Below are 12173 nucleotides of genomic sequence, written 5' to 3'. Positions count from 1 at the left end.
GAAAGCCACCAGTTCAAGTTTTCGATTCTACTCGAAGGTTTCTGTCCGCTTCTTCTTCTTCTTTGCATCAAAGCGAGGCACACACACACAAACTCACCCCCTTCGAGTTGTGTTTTATGGTACCTCCCCCCCATTCTTCTTGCTCGCCCTCCGTTTATAGCAGCTCCTTTCCATTCTCTGCAGTTACACCTTCACCGCTCCTCCGCGTTCACCATTCTTGCAAAACACGTTCATCTCTTTGTATCTTTCTGGAGACTTGGGCTGAAGCTCGAAAAGCTCCAGCTTACGAAGGAGAGAAAGAGAGTGTATGTGTGTGTGTGTGTGCGAGAAAGAGAGCGAGAGAGAGAGAGAGAGAGCACAACTCAGCAAGAAAAAAGAGAAAACGACACAGAAAAACTCGTTTCTTGCCTTCAAGTTGAACAACTTTCTGGCTTCTTCGCCTTAGCGCTCACGTTCTTTAAGCTTCAGCTTCTTTGATTTTCTGCTCCGTCTGTTTGCGTCTCGGGTTCGGCTTCTTCTTCTCATTGCCTTATTCTTAGCCTCTTACCACACACACACACACACACACGCTCGGAGGGCTTTTTCTCGTTTTACCGCTCCTCACGGGCAAGGGTTGGTGTTGGAATAGGGTGACTAACTAATAAAGTTGCTTTGTTTTTCACCCCAACAAAGCAACGGTGGAGAGGCAAGCAAAATAATAAAACAACGAATCACTGTGTGGCTTTCCCTGAGCTGGGCCGCTCCCCGACACACCACTGCTGGGTCCCTGCCGGAAAGCTGCGCTATCGATTCTTTAACCTTTTGCAGAGTGCCTGTTTCTAGTGGATCTTCTTCTGTACATTTGTGTGGAATAATATATATATTTTGTGTGTGTGTGTGTGTGTGTGTGTGTGTGTGTGTGTGTGTGTGTGTTTGCTTTGTTCTATGCCCTGCCTTCCGTTACCTGTTAGTTGAGGAGCCTTAACCTTTGCGCTACCTCTTCTCGCCGTGTCTCTGTCTTTGTGTGCTGTATTTATATACAGCACATCAATCAACCTTTTTTCTTCCACGATCTGTCCCTTCCCTGGACGGTGGCTGGGTGCACGAGGGGTTCGAAGGTGTGTTAAGGCTCTCGGTGAACCGTTTTCAAAACGGCTGACCACGGAGGAGAGCTTTGCGTGTCCGCGCGCGTCATGTGTGCACACCCAGCTAGACGTAAGACACAGGCTCGTTTGTTTTTGGCTCGTCTCGCCAAGATGGCGCTGGCAAACGGCTCCAACAAACCAGTCCCTGTTTATTTTACCACCAGCGGGGCTCAATAAAATGTGCCCGATTGGTAATAAAGTGTCGCTTATTGCACAAAAAAACTTCATCCACTGCAGCGATGTGGCATTTCATCCTGCAGTGGAGTCGGCAGGCCGAGTAGTGGCAAGACAAACTCGTTCTAACCCGAGGCGTGTAGCTCGCGCGCGGCTTTGTGGTGAGTTTTTTGTTCGGTCGTGGTGAGTATGGCCAAAACACTCACCACAAAGCCGCGCGCACCGTTAGCTAGTTCGATTAGCCGTTTCGATGTTTTACGGCGCGATTTAAAGAGCCTCGATTCCGTGCTGCTTTACTTAATCTCTCTCTCTCTCTGCGTGTATGTTTTGTGTGTGTGTGTGTGTGTTCAACTGCAAACATAATTCCCTTAATGCACTGGCTGGGTGAGGGTAAAATATTCTGGAACACGTTTCGGTTGGCACGGGCGGGAAAACGTGTTTCCTTTACGATTCTTTTCCCCGCAGGTTGGTGGTACACAGGCACAGCGTAATTATTGCACTGTACAGTCGATTGCTGCCGATGGGACAGGAAAAGCACACACACACACACACACTCCGGTACGGTCCGTCTCCCGCGGGCTTTCCCGAGTGCTTGTCAATCTGGGACCAGGGTCATTCTCACTGACACGAAGCTCACCCCATGCGCCCAGCCCAGACCATTAAGATGCACTTTGCACACGGGAACGCTCCGTGACAAGGCAAAGGAAACGACACAGAGGCACCCCGAAAGGGATCGCTGTGTAGAGAGTGCAATTACACCGTCGCCGTGGTGGAAATTACCCAGTCCCAGTCCCGAGATTGCAGCCCAAAACAAAACAACAACAAAAAATCCAACCAGCACCGAAACAGGTACGGATCCTCGCTCACTCTCTCTCTCTCTTTCTCTCTCTCTCTCTCGACTCACCCATTCGAAACGGATATTCGTCATTTGGTATTCACTGTCACGCACTTCCTTCCAGGCAAAAGCCCCCGTCCGTCGCAGGATTCCAACCGTCCGTGTCGCCGCGCCGCGCCGTGTGTTAAACCCTCCATTAAACCTCCTTAAAGATCCTTTTCCTCTTCGAATCCGATCGCACTGCTTTGTGCGTGGAATTCTAATGGTCTTTTTTTGTGTGTCTTCTTTCCCTTCCCTCTTTCCGCTCTGCGAGACACATTCCAGGGCAAGCCAGTCCCCGGTGGTGTTACGTGGCTTTTGACTGTACATGTTCAGATCTAATGGCTCGCGGGACTCTGCTCCGACCGTAAGGCTCATGCAGCGTTCAGACATTTATGGTTTTATTGATATCTGCTTCTTTTTTGTATGTTTTCTTTCCTTCGAAATGCCAACAAATTGGTTACCAAAATGGGCAACACAATAATCGCACACCAAGCGGGCCGTCGTCGTGAAACACAGTTTTCACGCAAGAATTTCCCACCCACAAAAGGCGCGCCCGGAGACCCGCAGTGGCAGGGTGGCGACCGTGTAGGCAATTTCTCCCCCCCCCAAACAGGCCCAATCATAACACTACCCTGGCCGAATGTCGAAACTTTCGGAAACTTCCAATTTCGTTTGACCGAGATTGCTCTCACACAAACACGTACGTGTCGTGTACGTGTGTGTGTGTGTGTGCTGAAAGTGTTGAATCATGTTTCCTGCATGATCGGTTTATCCCATATCAAACGCTCCGAAAGCCACAGCGAAAACGATTTTTAACCTCTTCTCCCCAGCCCGTTAAAAAGCCATTGGTTTTGCATTGGTATTGGTAAGAGATTATGATGGGAATTCCACAGGTTGGGTCGCCCTCGGTAAAAGGCAGAAAAAGGGTGTGGGGGGGGGGGGTTGGGGAGTCTTCGCCGCTCAAGCCTTGGGCGCGAAGCCGCGATTGTGACGACCCCCCCCCATCATCATCAATGCCTTGGTGGACACATCAATATTCTGCTTGCAATCACCGTCACCATTGTGTTGTTGGTACAGTGAGGCATATTTTTTTTCTACAATCACAAACCAATGCATTAAACACATTAAAACAGTGAAGGAATTTGTGGGGGGAAATCTAAATTCCACCAGCAGCCCATTTAGCATTTCGCGTTACCTACCGCTAGAGGGCGCCTTCGGCGTGTCTTCTCACCAACCACGGACAAAGGCAGAGCGGAGGCGTCGCTAGCGTTTCAGTTCGCTCCCCAAGGCGCAAGCGCCTAAAGTTATGCTACACAAGTGGGAGAAACGCTTCGCGGTATATTCTTTTTCGGCACGTTGCGCTCGTTTGCTGTGCAAAGAGTAGCAACAAAGCTCATTTCTATTAAATTTACAATTCTAAACCGATGCGACAAAAATAAATTTCAAATTAAATTTAGATTGTATCCTCTTTTTTTTTGCAGTGGTTGCTATAAAACTTCTTGTAGCAACGAAACAGATTGACTTTCGGTGGAACACATTTTAAATTCTAGCTAGGCGCGCTTCGGCTCATACAAACCACATTTGCTCACTACTTACCTTGAGAGCGCAAAATATGCAGTCCGGACCGCCGCAGTCGTGTGTTTGTAGCTGGCGGAACGAGCGCCGGAAAGCGTCCAGATGCCAGAGCACCTATTTGATTTATGCGCGGACGCACACATAATAACGCACACGAAGCGCAATGGGCGCATGGGGTTTGCGGGGCACATGAAAAAAAAAAAAGGAGAGCAAAATGTGTGAGGAACATTAGTGATGGGGAACAAAATACGAGCTGTAATGAATAAAGCATACACAAAATGTGATTAATGTTTTCTAACATAATCAATGGTTGAATTACTTCATCGTAAAGCATACATTGCTTGCACAAAAAAAAAAGTTCGTTTAGAATGGGTTTTAAATGTAAAGAAATTAAAACAAAAAAAAAAAGATATAAAATCGAAGGGTTCGTCGCTTATCCCATCGCCTGATCGAAAAGTCTAGCGTTATTTTTATCTGATTTTCGAAACCGGCATCATCTATCTTTTTTTCTTTTTTCTTCTTCTTCTTTTGCTTTTCCTGCTTCTTTCTCTTCTTCTTCTTCTTCTTTATCTCCTTCTTACATTTGCTCTACTTGTTTGTAATTAATACAGTCAGAAAATAAAAATAACAATAGCACCAGACGTCATACACTTCCTCATTAGCTAACCCCCCCCCTCTATCCCCCTGTCCCCTATCGCCTCCCCTCAGGAGTGCTGGTAAGGTAGAAGAGCTTATGACAGCAGATGTTCTCAAAATCGTGTCCGGTCGCATGTTTTCCTTTCGCTTCGCGCGCACCTGCCGCGACATCAGACATTACGGTTGCGTTGCGGAAAACCGAGGTGAAAAACAGAGGGAGAGAGAACGAGAGAGAGAGAGAGGGAGAGAGAGAGAGAGAGAGAAATAGAGCGAGCGAAAGCGAAGAGGGAAATAGGAGACATATTGCCGTAATTTCATCCACCAAGCGGCCGGCAATTTGAGACATCGCAGGCCCCCCGAGAGCCAGTAAGAACGCACAGCATCAGCGCAGCAGTAGTGGGTCGTTCATTGAAATGGAATGAAATTTTTCATCGACTGCCCCCCCCCCATCGCACACAGACACGTCCCTTGCTTTACGGGTACAATACAAACAAATTGTTTTGCGGTTACCACGGGTGCTTTGGGGAGGCCCCACAGAACGTTTGATTACCTTGCACGTTTGAAAAAACGCTCCGATCGGGTTGATTTGTTGCAGCAGCATTATAGTGGTAGCACGTTTGCGCTCGATGCGGACACGGGCTTTGCTTCTCTACGGCCAGACGCTTTAATGCGATTGTTCATGGTTTTCAAATTTCTGTTTTCTCGTATTTCCTTTTTTTAGTTTGTGTGTGTGTGTAAGAACTAACAAAAAAAGCTCTTCAAACGTTCGCTCGCAACACATACACCTGTGCACAGTGCTGGCAGTCTATAGCACTTTCTTCGCACAAACAGCCGTAAACAAATGTAAAACACAAACTCCCAAACCACCTTCCCAACGGGCGCACTGCAGCACACACGAGAAACGCACACGTGCAGCAAAACGCGATGCACTTGGCGCACTTGGAGCGAGGGTGCTTTGGTCCCTCCTATGAATGCTTCCTCCGTTCTTCCGGCAAGAACGCGCGCAGTGTTCCGCATGAGGTGTGCAGCACGTTGCCTCGGCGTTGTTGCTGGTTGGCTGCACTTGCTGCGGCCGAAGACGCGTCAGCTTCCTTCCCGTGCGCGCTACAGAAAGCGCTGCGGTGCGTTGAGTGTAGAAACATTTTTTGATTGATGCCACCGTTTTGCGCTCCGTGTGTGCGACGGTTGGTACATTGAAGTGAACGTTTGCGTTCTCCCGCTGCCTTGCTGGGGATTGATATTTGTCGTTTTGTTTAACGTTTCATCCTTACACTGCAGTTGGAGCGTTTAAATCAAATAAACGCGAGAAAAAAAACCAAAAAAGACACAAACACACATTTCATCTCACGAATGAACACAAACACCACGCCGGCTAATAGTAGTAACTGGACGCCATATTGATTGTGGGACAACGCGCGGCTTACTGGCAAAACTCATTTAAATGGTGCCACCCCCCCCCGTTTGATTGCATAAATCCAGGCGGAGTTCACCAAACGCTTCGCACACACACACACACACACACCACAAACCACGCGCGATGTCCAAACAGATCGTTCATTTATGCTTTGCGCCGATTTTAATTCCGAATCCACCACAGCGATGAATCCAAGCGCGCGCACACACACACACACTCACACTGATCCCTCTCTTTCTCTCTCACACACACACGCGTACACAAATATCTCGCCGCTGAGCGCCGTGTGTACGAAAGTCGCCGCCACATAAAACTAACGCAGCTGACACGAAACACGTCTTAAGATCATGTTGGTCATCTGAAGACTGATCATGCTGCTGGGGGATCTCGGAAGACGGCGCGCCACACAAGCGCGATCGTGCACCACACACACACACACACACACACACACACACACACACACACACACACACACACACACACACACACCGAGCACACAGCACCCCGCGCGCCTCCGGTCCCTGCCCAGGTCGCCCACATGTTCGAACGCTCCCGCTCGTTCAACTCGTACTTCTCGCTTCTGCTCAGGTGAAACGGACGCTCCAAACCAAAGGAGAAACGGCAAAACGAGATCCCGGGGGGCGAAGCAAGAGGAAAAAGCAACAGCCCTGTCTCAAAGCACACCACAGAGCAGCAGCAAGAAGAAGAAATATGCTCGTGCGGCTTAACGCTATGTTTTGTGTTGGACGGGGTAGGTAGGTGGCGGAGGTGTGGAACGGAACGGTGAAACCAGCAAGCGCTCTAACAATACACGAGACACGAGAAAACTCGCAAGCATCGTAACGCTGCGTCACACGTCTTAGCATAGCCGTAGCATAACGGAAAGGACCGGGAGGAAAACGACCGAACGAAGAAAACGACAGAGAGAGAGAGAGCCCTGGACCAGGACAAGAAGGGACCCGGGCGGGGAAACAGGTAGCTCAAGACGAAAGGTTAAACCGGAGCGCGGTGCAGCAGCAGCAGCAGCCCGCTCACGGGGGTTCGTCGCTTTTCGTCGTTCCTTCTGCTGCCGCTGGTTGAAGTCTTTCGATTTTAAAAGCGTTCGATGGTACCCCGGTGGCACAGCTCTTTTTTTTCTGTTGTTGTTTTGTTGTGCTTCTCCCTTCTCTCCCGCACTTCACCCCCCCCCCCCCCCCTTCGTGGGCTGTGTGTCTTCGTTTCTTTGCTCGTCTGTGTAGTCTTCCTCGAGGTTTTTGGAAAAGGGCTCCCTCTTTTGTTGTCTTTTTTTCTCTCTCTCTCTTTCATCCTCTTTTTGGTTTCCTTCCTTTTTTTTCTTGCTCTCTTTCTCTCTCTTTCTCTCTCTCTTCCTTATCTTTAGTTCAGGTTACACACTTGCTTAATTCTTTTCAATGTCTTCCCCGTCGCGCGTCCTCCTTTTTCCCAGCCCGTTGTTCCGTACTGTAACCTTTTCCACCCTTCTTTTATTTCTCTTTTTTTTGTTTTTCACGTTTTTCATCTTCGCTGCCCGGGGCGAATCCATCCACCTTGTTTACGTGTTATCCGTTTTCATCTTCCCTCCCCCGAAAGGGGCCCGAGCAGGAATTATGGATCGGTTTTCTAACGTGTGCACTACTATAGCAGCGAACTCGAACGGGGCGCATCGTTCTCGTGCTCGGGCGCTGCTATTTAAAGGCATAACGAGACAGCGCTTGGGCAGCAGCTTCCAGCACGGGAGAGGCAAAGCCATGCGTCGCTTGCATCGCGTTTTGGAGACGATTGGCAGCAGCACCCAGCTTGCAAAGTCTTACTTCTCTCATAGAGCACTCGCATGGGCAGCAGTTTTGAGTGCTTTTTACAGTTTTTTTTTTTTTAGAATTATTTATACAAAAATTGTCTTTCAAACTCTCTGCAACACAAAGCAACTTGTTGTAGGTACGGGAAATACTGTGACATTTTCAGTAAAATAGGCCGTACCAGACTGCTTCGGCAGGCCCAAGCCGCCCAGAGTGTCTCCAAAGAGAAAAAGAGCGCGCCAGATTGGATGCCAGTGAGGTAGGGTGGAGGGGGGGGGAGGGGGCGAACAAGAGAAAAACGACCGGTCACTTTTTTAAATTGACCCCTTCGTCCGAGCATTAGTGGTAGGCACGGGCTACGTACGATTGATGCAAGCACGTGTGTGTGTGTGTGTGCGTGTGGTACCGCTGAATAAAACATGCCCGCGAACATATATCTAACACAAGCGCGCTACATAGATGTTTTTCTTCTTCTTCTTCTTCTTCTTCTTCACTTTTTTGCTTTACCGACAAGGGAGACACAGCAAAGCTGCTATAAAAACGCATTAAGCCTCGCGTTGCGGGGCGGGCAGGCACAAGAGGGAGAGACCCCAAAAACACCGCACCCCACCGGGCACTGGGTTTGAGGAGCCCGCTGCCACGCTACAACTGGCCGGCCCAAAACCCTTTAAATGGTAGCCGCTCATGGGGCCCGCGACGAGCAGCCCGAAGTGAGAACCCACTCGCTTGCGCGCGGCCATCGGCCGTGGAGTCGTGGGTGGGAGGAGGATAACGAACGACCGGAGGGGAGAAGTTGAGGGAGGGAGGGCCGGGTCCGAGCGGTCCAAGAAGTAACAAAATCACCACCAAGACACCCCACCACACCCATACCCCAATTCCTGCCCGTTCGATTCCGCTCGGTCAATTCGTCGTTCTTTATTCATCCAAGTCTCTCTTCTCTCTCTCTCGCTCCTGCTGTGTGTCCACTCTGTTCGGTTCGTCGACTAGTTCGTTAGTCTCCTTAAGAGGTCTTTCGCAACGCTTCCCCCCCCCCGGCGCGCGCGTTGTACGTATACGGTCGAATCGAATCTAAGCGCGCGATGGCGAAGGGATTTAAAATTGGTTGTTTCTGGACGAAGGGAAGGCAAAACGGCAGCACATATACACACACACGAGGTTCGAGAGGTTCGGTGCAGGCAGGCACGACACATATTAACAATTCAGTGGTTTTTTCTGTTTTGCTTTTTTACTGTAAAAACGGAGAGCAAAAGCGTGTAGTAGCACCACAGATGCCTTTTTACTCAACCCTTTTTAATGTGTACAAGGCGCACAAGGGGATTTCGTAAGAATGTTTTTAAAGTATTATAAGTATTTGCGCGATTCGTATTTTTCCCATTTATTATTATTTTATTTTAATCCGTACACCAAACATACATTTTTTAAACAATTCCAATTCTTTTTATTCGCGATTGGTAGCAAGATAAAAGATGCGCTTTTTTGCAGATTCGATCTCTGCCTGCAAACGAACGAAACGAATCACACGCCCCCCTAATCCCGCTCGACCACAGGGCCGGTCTCATTACCGGTGCGCTTAATTTCAACCGGATTTAGCAAAGCACACCGCAACAGAACGCGCGACGCTCCGCGCCTGTGCTAGGCTGCGATATATGATTATAAAATACTTTTTTTTTACATAATTTCTAGCAACCAGGGCAGCTTCCTCATTGTTTCTCGAGCGCAAAATTGTGTCCCATCGGTTCCACCAACAACCCGCGTAAATGTGTGCGCGCGCACGGCTCATCTCCGCCTTATCACACCGCGGTCGGGGAAAACTAGCTCAGCGTACGTGTATGTGCGGCGTACGTAAATGGAACAAGCGCAGAAATCTCATCCACACACACACACACACACGCCGTAAAGAAGGTCGCAGTCAGACACACTGCCACCAGAGTGAAAATTGTGTGCGGTTTGTGTCTGGTGCTTTTTTTTTTTCTCGCCTCTTCTCCCTCTATCACTCATTTACACACGCTGGACAATTGCCTACGGGAAATGTGTTTTTTTTTATGTCGTTACCCGCAAGCAAGCACAGCAAGCGCGAGATGCAAATCAGTTTCACCCACAAAGAGAGAAAGAGAGATAGAGAGCAAAAAAAAAAAACAAACGCCAGTGAGAATGAAACCGATATGATACGCCTGAATGTGTTGCTTCTTTTGCAGCGATTTTTTGGTTTGGTTTTTGTTTCGTTTTTCCTTTCAAATTTCGCTTTGGATGCTGATGGCCCGAAAATAATCGGTAAACTGCACTCAACCTCCTTTCCCCCCCCCCCCCTTCTTCTCTTAGCGTCTCTCGCAGCAGGCGAGGAGGCGGTGGAAAATGGGTAGCCGAAATACCGAAAAAAGGAAAATTAAGCGCAGGTGAAATGTGCATGAAAGTGTGCTTTTGTTTTGGGGGCAAGTAAGCTACTTACGATCGCGCTTTTTTTCCGTACGCCAGCTCCGGTATTGCCTAACAGCGTCAGTATGTGGTGTATGTAGTACACTTTGTATTGTGTGTGTGTGTGTGCATGTGTGTGTCTGACGCATGTCTAAGCGAAATCAGTTTTAAAAGCAGTTGAAACAGACACGTACGCGGCCCGCTTAAGCCTTTTAAATTGTATCAACATCAACGAATGGAGTCGCACACACACACCGTACAGACGCTTATCGCTACAACCGTAATGAGAAGCGAGAGGGGCAAAGGGGTCGAGATATGCTAATATGTTATCTTGTAAAGCCCAACATGCGACGCTACTACAGCCTTCCGCTAGCGAGGAACTCACAGCGCCACAGCGCTACCGGCGCCGCTTCTAGAACGGATATGAATATTTGCTTACCAGGCGACGAACCCTCCCGGTGGCGGATGTTCTCGTGGCGACGCATCTACGCTGTGTCGCAGGATGTTGCGCGCAGTACGCACTACCGGCAGTACGGTATGTAATTAAGCTGCAATTATTGAAAGGCTCCCTCCCCCCCCCCTCCAAACCCCCATTTGCTGCCACCTGACCAGCTTCCTTGGTCTGTGGTCGTCGTGTGCCACACTAATCATTTCCGCTGCGCGTTATTAAACGCACACGCCCTGGGGGGGGGAGAAGCGAACGTTCCCCATCGAAGCCAAACGCACATCTTAGCACCTGTTGATGTCTCGCAAATGATGGGCCAAATCGGGCAAAAGCAAGTCCCCTCCCCGTTTGCCGTTCGATAAATTGATGGTTCTGGTTCGCATATCAATCGACCCGTTGTCCCCCATTTGCCCCTTTTTGCCTCCCCCTTCCCCCCAAACTGCCTGCGGGACGCCTGATTGCAGGCGTAACGGTACACACCTGCCTGGGCCCGGTGCAATGCAGCGCGGGCACAAGTTGTTTGCACTATCGCTCGTTCTTCCTTTTTCCTTCCTTCCGGGCACCGGCAAGTGGTTGGACAGGGGGGTCGCGGACTGGAAGCTGGAGTAAAAACTGTTGCACCCAGAACCCTCCTGGGCTGGGCAGGAAATTAAAACATGCTTCTAACGCAACGCATAATGTCCCGCACGCCCGGTGCTAATTATCATAAAAGGAAGCAGCGTGTGACAGCCTCCCGCATTCGTTGTACTCCACACCCGTTGGTTGTGCGAAGCACCGAGCAGGCGCAACTTCACCGTCAACCTCTGCTCTGTTTGGACGTGCTTTCGTGTGCTTTAAAAAAAAAATCAACTTGAAAAGCGCACACGCAATGACTCATTTTTGCTCCATCTCCCCAAAAGCGATCTCGAGAACGAGGTTTCAAAAATCAAAAGCAAATTACGCCCGAAAGGAGCTGGGTAGCAGAACAAAGTAAATTCTACAGCAACAAAAATAAGGGAAAGAAGGGAAACAGAACCACCACCTGCTCTCTCTCTGGCAGCCAAGAAAAGGCGGAAAAAAAGATAAAACAAAACCAAAAACCCTTTAAAACTTTGTGTCCGCGGCAAACGAATCTCTTGAAAACGCGTGGCAGACGGAACAGGTGGACAGGCCATGTGCATTTACACAGCAGCAGCAGCAGCACTGCCATCTTTTTTTTTCTCAAGGCACCTGACGGGTACCATGTGGCCACCATAAGCCCCCGTCATCGTCTGGTAGAGGTTTTGTACGAAAGAAAGCAGCACCCAAGTGAACTCGCTCGGTGAACAGCGTTTCCACGCAGATGCGCTGATGAGTGTGTGTGTGTGTGTGTGTGTGTGCACTTGCCGTGGGACCCCCTTGGTCACCCCGTTCCGGTCCGCATGGTTGGTTCGTGTGGGAAAGCTCCACCGAGCGTGGATAATTTATGTTTTCACATTCGGTGCACGGGTATAGGCTGCGGTTGCCGACGGTGAAAAGCGGAAGAATATAGATAGATCTACATGTGTGTGTGTCTGTGTTTGTGAGAAGGAAACGTGTTGCCCGGGAGTGAAAAAGGAAGCAACGCGCTGAAGTTTCCATCCGCCGATGAGTGTGTGTCCTTCGTTTGTGTCTTGGGCATCTTTTTTTTTTTCGCGCGGCTGGTTAGAAACTTCTCAGAGCTTCTAGCTGAAGTCTGCCCCGAAAATATTACTCTGATTGGCTG

The sequence above is a fragment of the Anopheles arabiensis genome, chromosome X, assembly GCF_016920715.1.
Source record: "Anopheles arabiensis isolate DONGOLA chromosome X, AaraD3, whole genome shotgun sequence".
Lineage (NCBI taxonomy): Eukaryota > Metazoa > Arthropoda > Insecta > Diptera > Culicidae > Anopheles > Anopheles arabiensis.
The sequence above is the reverse complement of the archived record's forward strand: the minus strand, read 5'-3'. Positions refer to the sequence as shown.